This window comes from Pseudorca crassidens, chromosome 20 (genome assembly GCF_039906515.1).
Source record: "Pseudorca crassidens isolate mPseCra1 chromosome 20, mPseCra1.hap1, whole genome shotgun sequence".
NCBI classification, from domain to species: Eukaryota; Metazoa; Chordata; class Mammalia; order Artiodactyla; family Delphinidae; genus Pseudorca; species Pseudorca crassidens.
The window spans coordinates 35,705,098-35,718,866 of record NC_090315.1 but is presented as its reverse complement, the minus strand read 5'-3'; the positions used below and the strand labels follow the sequence as shown (position 1 = coordinate 35,718,866).

General features: G+C 43.8%; 1 long non-coding RNA gene across 1 annotated transcript; it reads left to right on the top strand.

Moving 5' to 3' along the window:
• The first annotated feature begins 317 nt into the window (after positions 1–317).
• On the top strand, positions 318–13,140 carry LOC137215347 (uncharacterized). Its single transcript, XR_010939267.1, has 3 exons — positions 318–566; positions 12,208–12,326; positions 12,741–13,140. It is a non-coding gene; the product is annotated as an uncharacterized lncRNA (long non-coding RNA).
• The last annotated feature ends 629 nt before the right edge of the window (positions 13,141–13,769 follow it).

Genomic DNA, 13,769 nt, shown 5'->3' with positions numbered 1-13,769 from the left:
AAGGACCTGTCCCAGTTGGGTAACCATTTGTCAGTGCTTGCTTGGTTTTTAATATTGATTGTTATTAATTTTCTTCGGAATGCAGACATGAGGTGTTCTGGTTCAGAGCCAGATTTCTTATCAATTGCTTTAAATTGAATAATAAGTGCATCGCCTTCACTTACACCAGGCCTCACCTCTGGCCAGGAATCAGTTGTCCTATGCAAGTAGCTGGACACTCCACAGGTGAGGCATAAGGAAAAATAATGTTTCCTTAAAAAAAAGGAAGGAGGTTACTGTCCCCCTCCCTTTCTGAAACTCTCCTTGGAAAACTTAAATGGGCTTGAAACCTAACTCCAATGCTTTGGTATGTAAACAGTCTTTCCAGGAGCTAGACAGCCGTCAGTGTCTCTGCTTTTACTGTCTAGGACAGTCTCCAAGTTCTGGAACTTCTCTTTTGAAGTAAATACCTGGGGAGATGACCCTGAAGTCTTCTGGCACCCTGGGGCTTAACCTAGGGACCTGGGCCCAGCTGGAGCCCTTTGGCCTCTCCCTGAGATAAGAGGAACTTTATCATCCTTTCAGAGGTGAGCAATTAACTTGACAAATGACTACAGATCTAATTATCATGGTATGTGAAGAGTCTCCGGAGGCCAGGGCTTTTTCCCTGAGAAATTCAGGGAAGTTTTATTTCCCCATAGTCTCTATAAAAACATGCATACAGACTGCGGGTGGTCAACCACCCCCTTTCACGTTTCCAGATTTCTGAAACCCCAAGTGTTCTGCTCCTTAAAGAAAGGAAAAAAAGAACTTGAAATGTTCCCAGACAGGTCCAAATGAATAATTCATGTAATACTGAAAACTTCCATGTTTAAAACATTTTAAAGTCAGATTGACCTGAATTCCATGGAGGATACTATATTGGATGACTTTGGGCAAATTTGTAATTAATAGCACCCACCAGGAAAGAAAGCTACCAGGAAGAAGTAAGAGCCACAAAAGTTTGTACCAAAAAATAATACTTTGCATTCTATCAGAATCTAAATTTACTTCAAAGGATAGACCTGAGGATGTAGGTAGATCCTTTTTAAAATTACTCCTTTGGATCACTACATGATGTCTATGGAAAAGAAATTTTTGAAGACTAAAAAAGGAGATTAGAAACTTCGTATGATTCAGATTTGAATTATCCATTGCAATCTGAGATAATTCTTCCAGATATGAGTAATACCCCTGAAAACAATAAACTGAAAAAAGAATAACGCTTGTTGAATCAGCATCTCCCAGACTTGTTTAGAAGGAAATCAGTGGACACCCACCCATGTTTAATAGCGGAACCCTAACGATATCTGCATGAGATTGCTAGCATGAAAGAAAAGAATAGTTCTCTTAATTTGTCAGCCAATGATATGACGTTGAGTGACACAACTAACAAACAGCACTCGAAGCTATGTATGCTTGGGGATTTGGAGTTGTTCAGCAACTCCTTGTTGATGTTTGCAGGATATCTAAGAGAAGAGGCGATTACTCTTTTAGAAAAAAATATAACAGAATAAGGAACTGGTCAGCTGTAGAAAATTTATGTGTTTCTTTAATGTTTTGTTTCATCACAAACTTTCGTTTCTGCTGAAAGCTTGCTTAATTCTCTTTTAATCCTATGTATTAGTAAGCTGCATATTTGTGGGATCTTCAGTGAGCTTTCTTATATTGTATTCAGTTGAGTGTTTTATTACTCATACTTAGCACAGAACTGCTGATCTCAGTGCCATTAGAATGCTAGTGCCCCATGCGTTGTCATTGGTTCTTTTTTTAACTTATTTATTTATTTATGGCTGCGTTGGGTTGCTGTGCGCGGGCTTTCTCTAGTTGCAGCGAGCGGGGGCTACTCTTCCTTGCGTTGCGCGGGCTTCTCACTGCGGTGGCTTCTCTTGCTGCGGAGCACAGGCTCTAGACGTGCGGCTTCAGTAGTTTTGGCGCACGGGCTTAGTTGCTCCGCGGCATGTAGGATCTTCCCAGACCAGGGCTCGAACCCGTGTCCCCTGCATTGGCAGGCGGATTCTTAACCACTGTGCCGCCAGGGAAGTCCCTGTCATTGGTTCTTTATTGGGTGTTTGATCTTTAGTCTTGATGTTGCTTAGATTTGGTATTTGTGTGACTTGGATGTCCCTGCTTCATCTTAGCCTTCTCATCCTCGTGTGCTAGCCCTGGAATGCCACCCTCTGCTTCCTTTCCACTGGATGCTGGTGTCCAGCCATCTGGGCTCTAGGTTTACATTCCCTTTCTTCTTATTTTATAACCTTTTAGAGTTTTATGGCTATGGAAATGATGTATGCATGGACCCATACTCCAGGCCTTGTTTCCTTTGAGGTCTGCATTTTATATGTATCCCCTGCAGGCACTGAAAGAAGAGTTTTTTGCTTTCCTTCTTTTCTTTGAGCCCCAGCATGGCATTTGGTACTTTCCTTTATTCACATTGTGGAATACATTTTTTGAGGTAGTCCCGTGGTTTATAATTTTGGGACAACTTGTCTTCATAATTCCCCTGATATGTTTCTACCCCCCAAATTATGTAATTTTTCAAGAATATTGCCTATCTAGAAGCTTGGAGTAGCCCATAATTCTGCTCATTTGTAATCTGAGAGTTCTGATTCTTCCCCTGAAATGGAATCTGACAACACAAAAGCACAAGCAAAACTGACTAAGCACACAGCCTTAGCTTTTAACTGATTCTATGCCTTTGACTTACTAAAGCAAAATATTTTTATTTAAGGACTTATTTTTTTCCCCTCTCAAGCAATTCTATTCTTGCAAGCCTTTATCTCCAGAAGGAATCCAGCAAAAAAAATTAATGTTGTTTGTATTGATCTATACATTGATTTAAATGGCTAGGTAGCAGTTCAGCTGATAGTAGTGGAAAAACAGAAAGGGGAAAAAAAATCCTCCATCACATGAAGGGCTTAATTTGAACAAAAGAAATTATTTCGATTGAATTAAATAATTCAATTATCTACTTGAATGTAACTTGCCTTATTATTAAAAACAAAACCCAAATGAAATACTAGGTACATCTGGTATATGCACAAAGCTTGGAAACGAGAAGTGCTCGGGCAACCAGGATAAGAAGTGACATTTTTCAGCTGAGCCTTTGTTGTCGGAGATCAGCTCATGGAGTCGACATGTCCATTAATCAAAGGACACTTATATGCAGCAAGCTGAAAAGACAGGCTTGAATTGCTGAGTCTTCATTACAGGGAAAATAACTCTCATAAAATCCTCTAAGCAGAGCACCCTTATCAACAAAGAAGAGGTAATGACTGTGACATCTATGGATATACAATTTCCAAACGAAATTTCAGGATAAAAAAAATGGGGGGTGGAGAATAAGAAATATTTACATTTCAATGGGTGCCAGTTCAGAAGGTAATTGTTCACAATAACCTAATATATTTTAAAGCACCATGAAATTAATCGCAGGTGTTTTCCTTGTTTGACGCTTTGCACTGGGCAAATGGGCCTTCTCAACGGTTTTGGTTACATATTTAAGCATTATTAGAATTTCAGTATTCTGTTTATGGCAAGTTTGTTTTTCAGCTCTGTATGTTTGAAACTCTCTTTGAATTTGTCAGATAAAATTGAGCTGATCCAAAGAAAACATCATCCTTTATGTAACTGTCAGGCATAAACGAGGTACATCTGGTAAGCTTACAGGTTAAGGCGTGCATTTAATGGCAGGTAAAATACAGAAATCAGGCACAGACCTGTCTCATAAGTCCATCATCCATAACTCGCTACATTCTTTTATGTTGTTAATGCCCTTCCTTCAAAGCTGTCTCCCAGACCTACCCACTGGATTCTGATTCCAGTCATAAAGAGACTGACTGGTTTTCCTTCTGTAGCTTCTGCCTTTTAACACTTCTAGATTATGAATTTCCCAAGAAAGCAGTAATCTGCAGGTGATGTGTATTGGCAGTTCCAGTTTCCCTTCTGTCTCTATGGGCACATACGTTCTTGTCATTACGAGGGGCCTTATTTTGGGTTTGCAAAATAGGGTCACCGCAGTGCAATGGTCCAGTTTCAATGTCGTACCATATGCATATCTGGGGTCATGCAATAATAATTTCTTCCCGTGTAATGTATTCATCAATAGTTAGCAAGATTCTATCAGACCTCAATGAGGTAGGATGAATAAGAACAGGTTTATAAAGTAATGTGCTCTGCAGATATAGGTTATTACTATTTGCAAGTATAATTACGCACTACAATAGGATCTCCCATCTCTAAAGAGATGGTTTAAGTGTAGGACTGATTTCTCTCCTCCCCATTCAAGGGCCCTTATATGCTTGTGTCTATAAAATACCTACCCTTTAAAATGTTCTTAAGTGTCTATAAGATACCTATCCTTTGAAATGTTTGCTTTGCCCAGAGAGTTGTTTCAGTGTCATTCTCCTCAGTGTATGTTCAATTTTTAAAAAACGTTTTATGTGTTTGTTCAGCTGGTTGGTTGATTCTTGTTTTTGGCAACTAGAAATTAATTTAGAAATCAAATATCAGGTTAATAAAGTCTTTAGGTCAGTACGTTTTAATGGAACTTACACATGAGCGTTATTTAGACACTGGGGTTTTGCTGCTTCTCTCAGAATTGTCCCTAATATTTTCTACAGTGTTAACTGGCAGTATTTGGATTTTTAACGTTTCTTATCACACTCCGATGAAGGTAAAAACAGAAATTTGAAAAAATGTGTACATTTTAAATCAAATACTTAGTGTGTGGTTTTACCGGGTTATTAGAGTTCTACGCCACAGGTGCTTCCAAAGTACCTTTCCTCCCAAGGTAAGGATTTAATTAGGATAACAAGCAGCACATTGATAAAAGAACAGGAGGACTCAGGAACTGTTTTGTTGTCGTCTTCGTGTTTCAGACCTCCTAACTGGCTGCTTCGTATGTGTTCCGAGGTTAGTTATTCCATCACCAGGTGAAAGGACTTAAAGTCACTGAAGTTAGGCCTCTTGATTTAACTTCACATTTGGCCTCATTTCTTGCCGCCTCATGAAATAACTACGCTTGAGGTTTCCTTCTCCCGTCTATCCTCTACCCCTCCGCCTGTCTCCTCACTGCTGCTGTGCCTGTGTATCACTAGATGGTGCTAAGACCATCTAGTTGGTTATAGCTGCCAGAGACTCAGGAAAGTAGTTATTGGAGGAGTCAAGAGGGCTGAACCTGAGAACAGGAAGATCCCTTCAAAGGTAATCTGAGCAGCACTTCCGTTTTACAAACGAGGAAACTGAAACTCAGTGAAAATAAGCAATGTGTCAGAGTCCCCTAGACTTTTCTTCTTCTTCTCCTCCCCCTTCTCCCCTCCTCCTGTTTGTTAATAGCTCCCACTGTAACCTCATCACCTGAGAAGGAGCCCAGGAAGGAGTAAAGCTCAGAGAGTGAGTCAGCCAGATTTGCTGTGCAGAAAGAGCATTCTGACAGCTGCAAGGTATCATTTACCAGGTACCATTCATTCACTCATTCGTTCATCCAAGAAACAGCTGTCGAATGCTTCCTTTTTGCTTTGCACAGTGCCAGGCGCTGGCGATAATTAAAAACAAACAAATCAGATAAGGATCCTGGGAACTCACGTTCTCTTAGGGAATATAGAAACGAAGGGAAAAAAATCACACCTTAAATCAAAGATGCTTTCATAGAAGTGATGATAGTACAGTCTGGTCACTTAGAGGAATTTGCAACCAGCTGCATGAGGAATTTAAAGGGAAGATTTCAGTGAGGGAACGTTAGAGGCTGAAGGACACATAGGGTCATGGGGGCTGAGAAATGGAAGGAAGGGCCTCGCAGGCAGAGAAGAGCAAGAGAGAAGGAGGAGAGGCTGCTGGAGAGCAGCTGCTGTGGCTGATGCCCAGAGGGCACAGGGCAAAGGGACAGCTGGCAATCCTGGAAGGAGGGGACCGGCCTCCGAAGGCCTCGCCTGAGGTGTTACACACTTTATCTGGTGGGACGGCCCAGGAAAAAGTAGAGCTCAGAGAATGTCCATGCTCAGAGAATGGCGTGGACAGATTTGCTTTCCAGAGAGAGCACCCTGGCAGCTGCATGGAAGCCCAGAGGCAAGGAAGCCTCAGAGGTGGAGGCTGGTGTCACAGAGCAGCACGAGGTCGGGGTGGCAGTAGGGCTGGCCGGGGAAGGTGTTGTGTGAGGGAGATTTCAGGAGTGGAAGCGACCGTCTTCTCTTTGAAAAACAGTGATTGGGCCTGTAATCCTTATCCTTAGAGGGTTGTTACAATTCTGGTGCTTGAATTACTTATAAAGCATTGAAGAAATTATTTTAATTAAATGCATATATTACTTGGATAACATTTTGGAAATTATTTGAAAAATGCAATTCAGTGGCATTCCAAGTTGAAGTACAGAAAATCCTCCCGGAGAGCAACCCTCCCACCCGACTTAAAAGGATTATGAATACACCGCCCCATTGTCCTCCCTCAGCAGCGACTGATTAGAATTAGGAAGAAATAGACCTCTCCTTGCCACCATCTCCATCCTCCTCCCCTTCTGGACCATGCCACTGATGCTTTCCTTTTATTTGTCCAAATTCTGTTTCCACCAGAGCACTTTTCTTCGGGCTGCCACCATTGATGATGGCTGGGGGCATCGTCTTTCTCTCCTGACCCATCGTTGCTAAGACCAGCCCGAAGTGGCCTGCTTGCTGGGGAGCTGTGCCTTTCTTTGTAGGTGGAATGGCAGAGTTTGGGGGGCTGCTCTGGGTCGGCCCTGAGCTGTCACTTTTCCCTGGAGGGCCTTTTTAAGAATTTCCAAGTCCAGAGCCATCCTCCTTTCCTCTTGTCCTACTCAAGCAGTAATAATTTTACTATTACTATTAAGGTCTCTTGGCATCCAAAATTAAAAGTCCTGTGGACTGAATCCTATTTCAAACATGCCTGGGAGCGCTGTGAGTAGAGAGAGGTACAGCAATGTCCTGGGTAGAATGAGGATCCTTTCAAAGTTTGAAGCATATGATCATTTCTTTGTTTTGTCTACATAGGTTTCCAAGTCTGGGGTTTTCTTTAAGAGGTAATGAAAGCTCCCATTTATTGAGGGCTTACCACGTGTCAGGTATGTTTTTATTTTGTCTCTAACGCTCCGGGATCCTCCCCTGCCAAGAAATCTCTGCTCGGCTCTCCTCTTTGGCTACCGCCTGCGCCCCCAGGCCTCACTCTTTGCCAGCACGTGATGGGGCTCCGTGCAGGTCTAAAGAGAGTATTGACTCTCCCCATTACAAATGAGGAAGCTGCAACTCAGGTTATGGGCTCCGCTTCATTATTCATATCGAACAAGTACTTAGTTTAGACAGAGCAGTTAAGGGAGGCTTCTCTGAGAAGGTGACGCCTGAGCTCAAGGGTGGGAAGGAGCTGTCATATATGGAACGGAAGAGCTCTCAGGCCTGGGCTGCTGTGAGGAAGCCCACTCTGCCGGGATTTGTACCCAGAAGCTCATCCTCACTTTTTGATTGTCTAAACACATTAGTGACCGGTCTTCCTACTCCCTGAGCTCGAAAATATTTTACCTGTGGGAGAGGGTTTGTTTGATCACATGGTGCCCTCCTGCCCCTCCACACTGCCGTGAACATTGTCATGTGTGTCCGCTGAGAAGAGCCAGCTGCTTGGACCACACTTCTTGCCGCCTGCAATGTGATGTTCCACGGCTTCAGTGGAATGTAGAAATCTTTTCACCATATGGACTTTTTCTTTTTTTTTATATCTGTTTATTAGTTTGGCTGCGTCGGGTCTTAATTGTGGCACACGGGATCTTTGTTGCGGCATGCGGGATCTTTTGTTTTGGCATGTGCTCTTTGTTGCGGTGTGCGGGCTTCTCTAGTTGAGGTGCACAGACAGTCTCTAGTTGTGGCGCGCAGGCTCCAGAGTGCGTGGGCTCAGTAGTTGCGGCACCGGGCTTAGTTGCCCTGCGGCATGTGGGATCTTAGTTCCCTGACCAGGGATCGAACACGCGTCCCCTGCATTGGAAGGTGGATTCTTAACCACTGGACCACCTGGAAAGTCCCCACCATGTGGTTTTCTTTACTCTGCCCCAGTTGAGCTCATTGGAGCTCACAGAACAACTATTGATCCTACTATGAATGTGCTTTGCCTTAAACCTCTTGGAGTAAAATATGAATGAGTAGGACTGCTGGTTAAGCATGGAGGCTGCAGCATGTGCATTCATCTTCATTCTGTCCTGAACCCAAATGAAATGACTATAAAGGATTTGAAAAGCAAAACCACATAAGGATGAAGATAATAGAAGAGGAAACCACAGCAGACAAAAGATGTTAAGGAATCTGGACTTGGAGACACCTGGCACAGAGGGGTGGGTTGTTGAGGCACTGAACCCAAACCAGGGATCAAGTGAGACTCTGACTCGGAACAATGAGGCACGTGGCCTTGCTTCCTCTCTTAGGTCTCAGAATATCAGTAGCCAGGATTATTACCCAACCTAGGCCAGAGACAGGACTATTCACTTCCGGGAAAGTTGACCAGCTCAAGAGAAAGGCCCTAATGGAACTGACAATGGAGGCTCTCCAGTGAAAGGTCCCGATCCCCACTCCATCCCCCTGCAGGAAGTCCTCCAGTCACAAGCTCTTCCCATACAGCAATTTCCAATTGACTTTATAGTGCTCCATCCTGAAATATAAACAGAAAGTCAAGAATACTTAACAGGAAGTCTGTATCTGAAACACAGATACCGCAATAAAACAGGAGAAAAGAGAGAAAAAACAGACAATCCAGGCAGCAGAAAAGAGAGAGAGAGGAAAAAAAACTACCCTATGATTAATAGTCCCGGAGTGATGAGATGCAAATACAGTCTTGAAATGTTCTTTTAAAACTGAATATTCAAAAAACAGCAACCTCTGGGGAATTAAAAATATAACGTGAGGGGGAAATCAGTAGGTGGGTTGGAAGATAAACTTGAGGACATTTCTCATGAGCTAGAACAAAAAGAGAGCGATGAAAAATAGAAAAGAAAGGTAGAATCAAATCAGAAATTAAAAAAAAACAGACCTAAAGGAATTCTAGAGAGAACTAAGAAAAATGGAGGGCAGGAAAGTAGCAAATAACACAGGAAGTTTCCCACAACTGAAGCGTGTGAATTTCTCCAATGAAAGTATCCTGCTGAGTGTCTAACACAGTGGATGACATTCTTTAAGGAATCATATATCTTAGGTTTGTCCAGGTATTTTCACAGTGTGCTTGTTACTCAGAGATTACCACTACTAAGCGGCAGAGGAAAAGTCGTTTCTTCAAAAATTTCACATTACAAACAAGAGTGAACCACTGGAAATCCTTTGAGTCTTAGCATCGCGCTGTGAAGAACATTAAACACTCATCCTAAGCGCCTCTACTCAACATCTGTTCTAGAAGCAGTAAGTTTATATCTTTCATTCCTAAAAAACAGGGCGATAACTAGTTTAACAGACTGTACTGACTTTCAGATTCTTCAGAAAGTTCCACTGCGCACCCACCGAGCGCTTGACTAAGTGCTTTAAGATAATTCCACCGGGAGTGACAAAATGAGTGCCTTCACAGATACACACACACAGCAGTTGATCTCCATTGATCTGGTGTGTGTAACTTCTATTGTCATTATCTGCAAGGTAATTCATCTCAATTAAACTGGTCTGTCGGGAATAAATGATGTGTGAAAACTGGGTTTCATTGCTGTGCTTATTTACAACTTACCCTTTCTTCTGAGATCACCAGTTACCAGAAACTGCTATGGTTAAGTGTCTTCAATTGGTTAATTGGTTTTTGCTTCCAACAGTGCGGCCCAATTTCTGACTAATGGCGCTCCAGGTATAAACCTTTAAAGCTTCTTGCTAACCTCTCTGCTAATCCCTCATACCATCTGATCACTCAGCACTATTGCTGACTGCTTATTAAAAAGCCCTTAAAAAGTGGGTTACTTGTCATGACATCTAAAGAGAATATTGTTAGGATTCTAGGGTTAATGTTTCACTGAGGGGAGAAAAAGTTGAAATTAAATCATAGTAGAAATGTTCTTGCAAAGCTTAATTTCATGTGATTATTTTCCGCGTTGAAAACAAAACAAAGTTTAAGGTCACTGCCTCCACTGCCTCAATTCTTGAGATTTTTTTTTTCTTCTAACAAATACCTTGAAAAGTATATAAACCTCTGCAGTTTTTCTTTCCGGCTAAAGTTATCACAAGCAGAAAGTCCTAAGTTGTGGTAAATGTTTCTGTTAAACACACGATGTGGTCATTCCTCGGGCTTCTCTTTAGAGACGCGTTAGTGGTCAGTAAGTACACAGGACTGAAAATGAGATTCATGAGGCATCTTGACGCTGGTCCTGAATTTCAGCTCTCTGTGTGGTCCTCCTTCTGTAGTTAAATCACTCCTGTTCACTTCCAGCTTCATGCTAGAGAAAACAATGACGAAATAACAATCATTCCAGGACACTTCTTACTTCCCAAGGGCATCATAATAACAAATGAACACCCATGTGGATAAAATGAGCTTATGGCTTTAGTGGACGTCTCAAAACGCATAGCAGTTTCAGGGCATTCGATATAAAACAATGGATTGACAATAAAACTTTGGCTTCTGATTTATTTTATAATTAACAACAAAGATGCCCTAATAATAATTTTTCAGAGTATTTAAAAATTGTTTAGCAAAGGACTCTTCTAGCATCAGGACTTAACCTAAAAGTATTTACTCTTGAACAATAAGATGACGAAAAAGAAGTCAATCTTCTCTTATTCACCCATACCCTCTGCAAATCCCCTTACAGGACTCACCTCCCCTGGTTATAATAGAAAATTGGGCAGCCCTGTGTGTGTTTGACATGCACGGACTCCATTTGCAAACACAAAGGAAAACAAACTCCTTTTTATTGGTCATTTCTTGGTTTTGCTCATAAAATAGTTACCCTGAGTCATAGTCGAGCTCACAAAATTTATATAAGTAGAAGGTTTACTCAAAACCGAGTACCTGAGTGTTTTCTGGGGGAAGGAAATTGGACCTGCCAGCATGGAACGCACGTGGACCGGTCGTGCAGCTTTGAACCAGCCATGGAAGTGACATTTCTAATCTGCTTTTCTTGTTAACACCCAGATGGAGAGGGAGAGAGAGGAGGGAGGACAGGCTGTGACCAGATTCATTAAAGAGTCAGGGCCAGGATAGACTGAATTTGCACTTGTGTGGGGTGAACAGTGCCATCCTGTCTAGGCCTGGTGGTGAGGTGTCCCAGCCGAACTTGGCACTCCAGCATTTGCAGAGAGGCTGCTTCTCTTAGCATCACTCTCAATCCTTTGCTTTTTTCAGCAGTAGATATTTCTATTTAGAAAGCTGAATGCCTGGAAGAGCCCACCACCAGATTGGAGGCAGCTGGGAGGCCACAGGTAGGGAAAGAGGCATCCTACAGCTCTGTCTGCTTCTCTCTGCCGGATTTCAGGGTCACAGTGCTCTCAGGGTAGCTGAGGACCCGGGATGGGGGGTCCCCCACTGCCCAGCTGCACCTGGGGACAGGGGTGGAGGTCTCCTTCCACCCAGCCACCAGACCTTAGGGGTCAAGGTCCTCCCCTCTCTGTTTGGGTGGGGGTGGGCATAGGTTTATGAGTGGCTACGGGGGGTGCCTGCGTGGTCTCTCCAGCCCCTCCCCGATTCCCTCTTCCCATCTCATCTCCCTGAGGGGCAGGAAAGTCCAAAACATCTCTTCTCCTCTCTTTCTCATCTTTGTTTAGCAGAAATTCTGTGTTTTGCAGGGCCTCACCTTCATTTCACAAATATTTACTGAACCCTTTCTATGAGCCAGGCTCGGTCCAGCTGCCTGAGATATACTAGGAAACAAAATAGAGAAAGGTCTTCACCTGTGGTAGGACTTACTCTGTCTCACAGAGGAAAGCGGATAATGAACACCAGGCACAACAAATAAGTGCATTATTTAGCAGGTCAGGGGTGTTAAGTGCTACGAAGGAAGAAAAGAAAAACCAGAGCAGGTAAGGGACGGCAGGAGAGCTCGGGGGTGGAGGTGGAAGGTGAGGGTTGAGTTTTTATCTTCAATAAGGTCAGGGTAAGCCTCTTTAAGGCAAAGACATCTGAGCATGTGTGAAGGCGGGGAGGGAGGAAGCCAGGTGGATTATTTCCATGAGGAAAGAGTATCAGGCAGAGGAAACAACTCGTGCAAAGGCCCTCAGTGTGCCTGACTTATTTCAGGGGCAGATTGGAGGACTGGGGAACAGTGAGGGCTTGGAGCAGAGAGGTCTCAAGCGTCCCTGGAAGAGCTGGCTTCTCCTTGGAGGGATATGGCGGCCGCCAAAGGCTCTGAGCAGGAGGTAACACGATTCAGCTTTAATTTTCACAGGGTCAATCGGTCTGGTGTTGAGTTGAGGAGTGACAACAGTGGGTTAAGGGCCGGAGGTGGGAGACCTATTGCAGGAGCCCAGACAGAGATGGTGGGCGCAGTAGAGGTGGGGAGAAGTGGTCAGATTCTGGATGACATTTGAAGGAGGAACTGCCAGGAGTTGTAACTGAGAGGCTGTGGGGTGTGAAAGAGAGTAAGAGTCTAAGACGCCTGCAGTTTCCACTTGAGTCTCGGGAAAGATGCGGTTGTTATTAGCTGGGATGGGAAGGCTGGGGAATGAAGCAGGATTTCAGAGGCATGAAAATTAAGGTTCAATTTTGGACATCTTGAGTTCCCACTTGAATGTCGAGAGCCTAATTTACTTTATTTTGCCCTCCTGCTCTAGAATTCTAATTCTTTTCAAGATGGAATGGACCAAAGAGGAGACACGTTGGGTAGAAAACTCAACAGGTGACATTTTAAAAACCCTGCTTGCGACCTGGGACATCCCCCTGGAAGCTGAAGATCCTGTCCTCAAAGGCTTTTAATTACTGGACTAAAGACTGAATGCCCACCTTGTTCCACACCGAAGCCACTGCTGGTCCCCCTAGGAACTGGTGAACCAAGCAGAAAATTCCAGGATATAGGCTACTGCATTCTCCAGTTTGGAAGATTCTGCTCCCACAGCCTGACAGGGTGAGCTGGGCCGGGGCCGTCATGTTCGTGGTTCTGGCCCTGGTGAGGCTGAGCTCCAATATCTGGGCCCTGCAGAGGGGACGGTGGGAGAGAGACCGCAGCACAGGCCAGAAGGAGGCCCCTGGCTGTCATGGCTGGCACTGGCCTGGCCCCTGCACCTCTGGCGGAGCTGTTCTTGCCAAACTCCAAGCATCCTCCCCAGAATGCATCCTGGTCTCTGCGATAATGGACCATGGCTTACAGGTAAGGAGCTGAGGGACCAGACCTTGCCCAGGGGCTCATATTGCTTTTATTTTTTATTTTTAAAAATATTTATGTATTTATTTGTTTGGTTGTGCTGGGTCTTTAGTTGTGGCAGGTGGGTTCCTTAGTTGTGGCATGCATGTGGGATCTAGTTCCCTGACCAGGGATTAAACCCAGACCCCCTGCATTGGGAGCATGGAGTCTTAACCATTGCACCACCAGGGAAGTCCCTCATATTGCTTTTAGATAAAGGAAAGAAACTCCTCCAGGATGGAATATATGGATTTTTTTCTTCAAGTCCTGCAAACATGTCTGAAGGTGGCCAGATTTAGTATTTCTAGTATCTTCTATGCTCTCAAAAGTTCTGCCAACAGACCAGATCTAACCCAGAGAGTACTAGGTTTTTCCTGTCTGAGTTCAGTAGCCCAGCTCCGTCACTTCCTGGCTGTGGGACCTTGAGCAAGTCACTTAAGTGCTCTGGGCCTCAGTTTCCTCA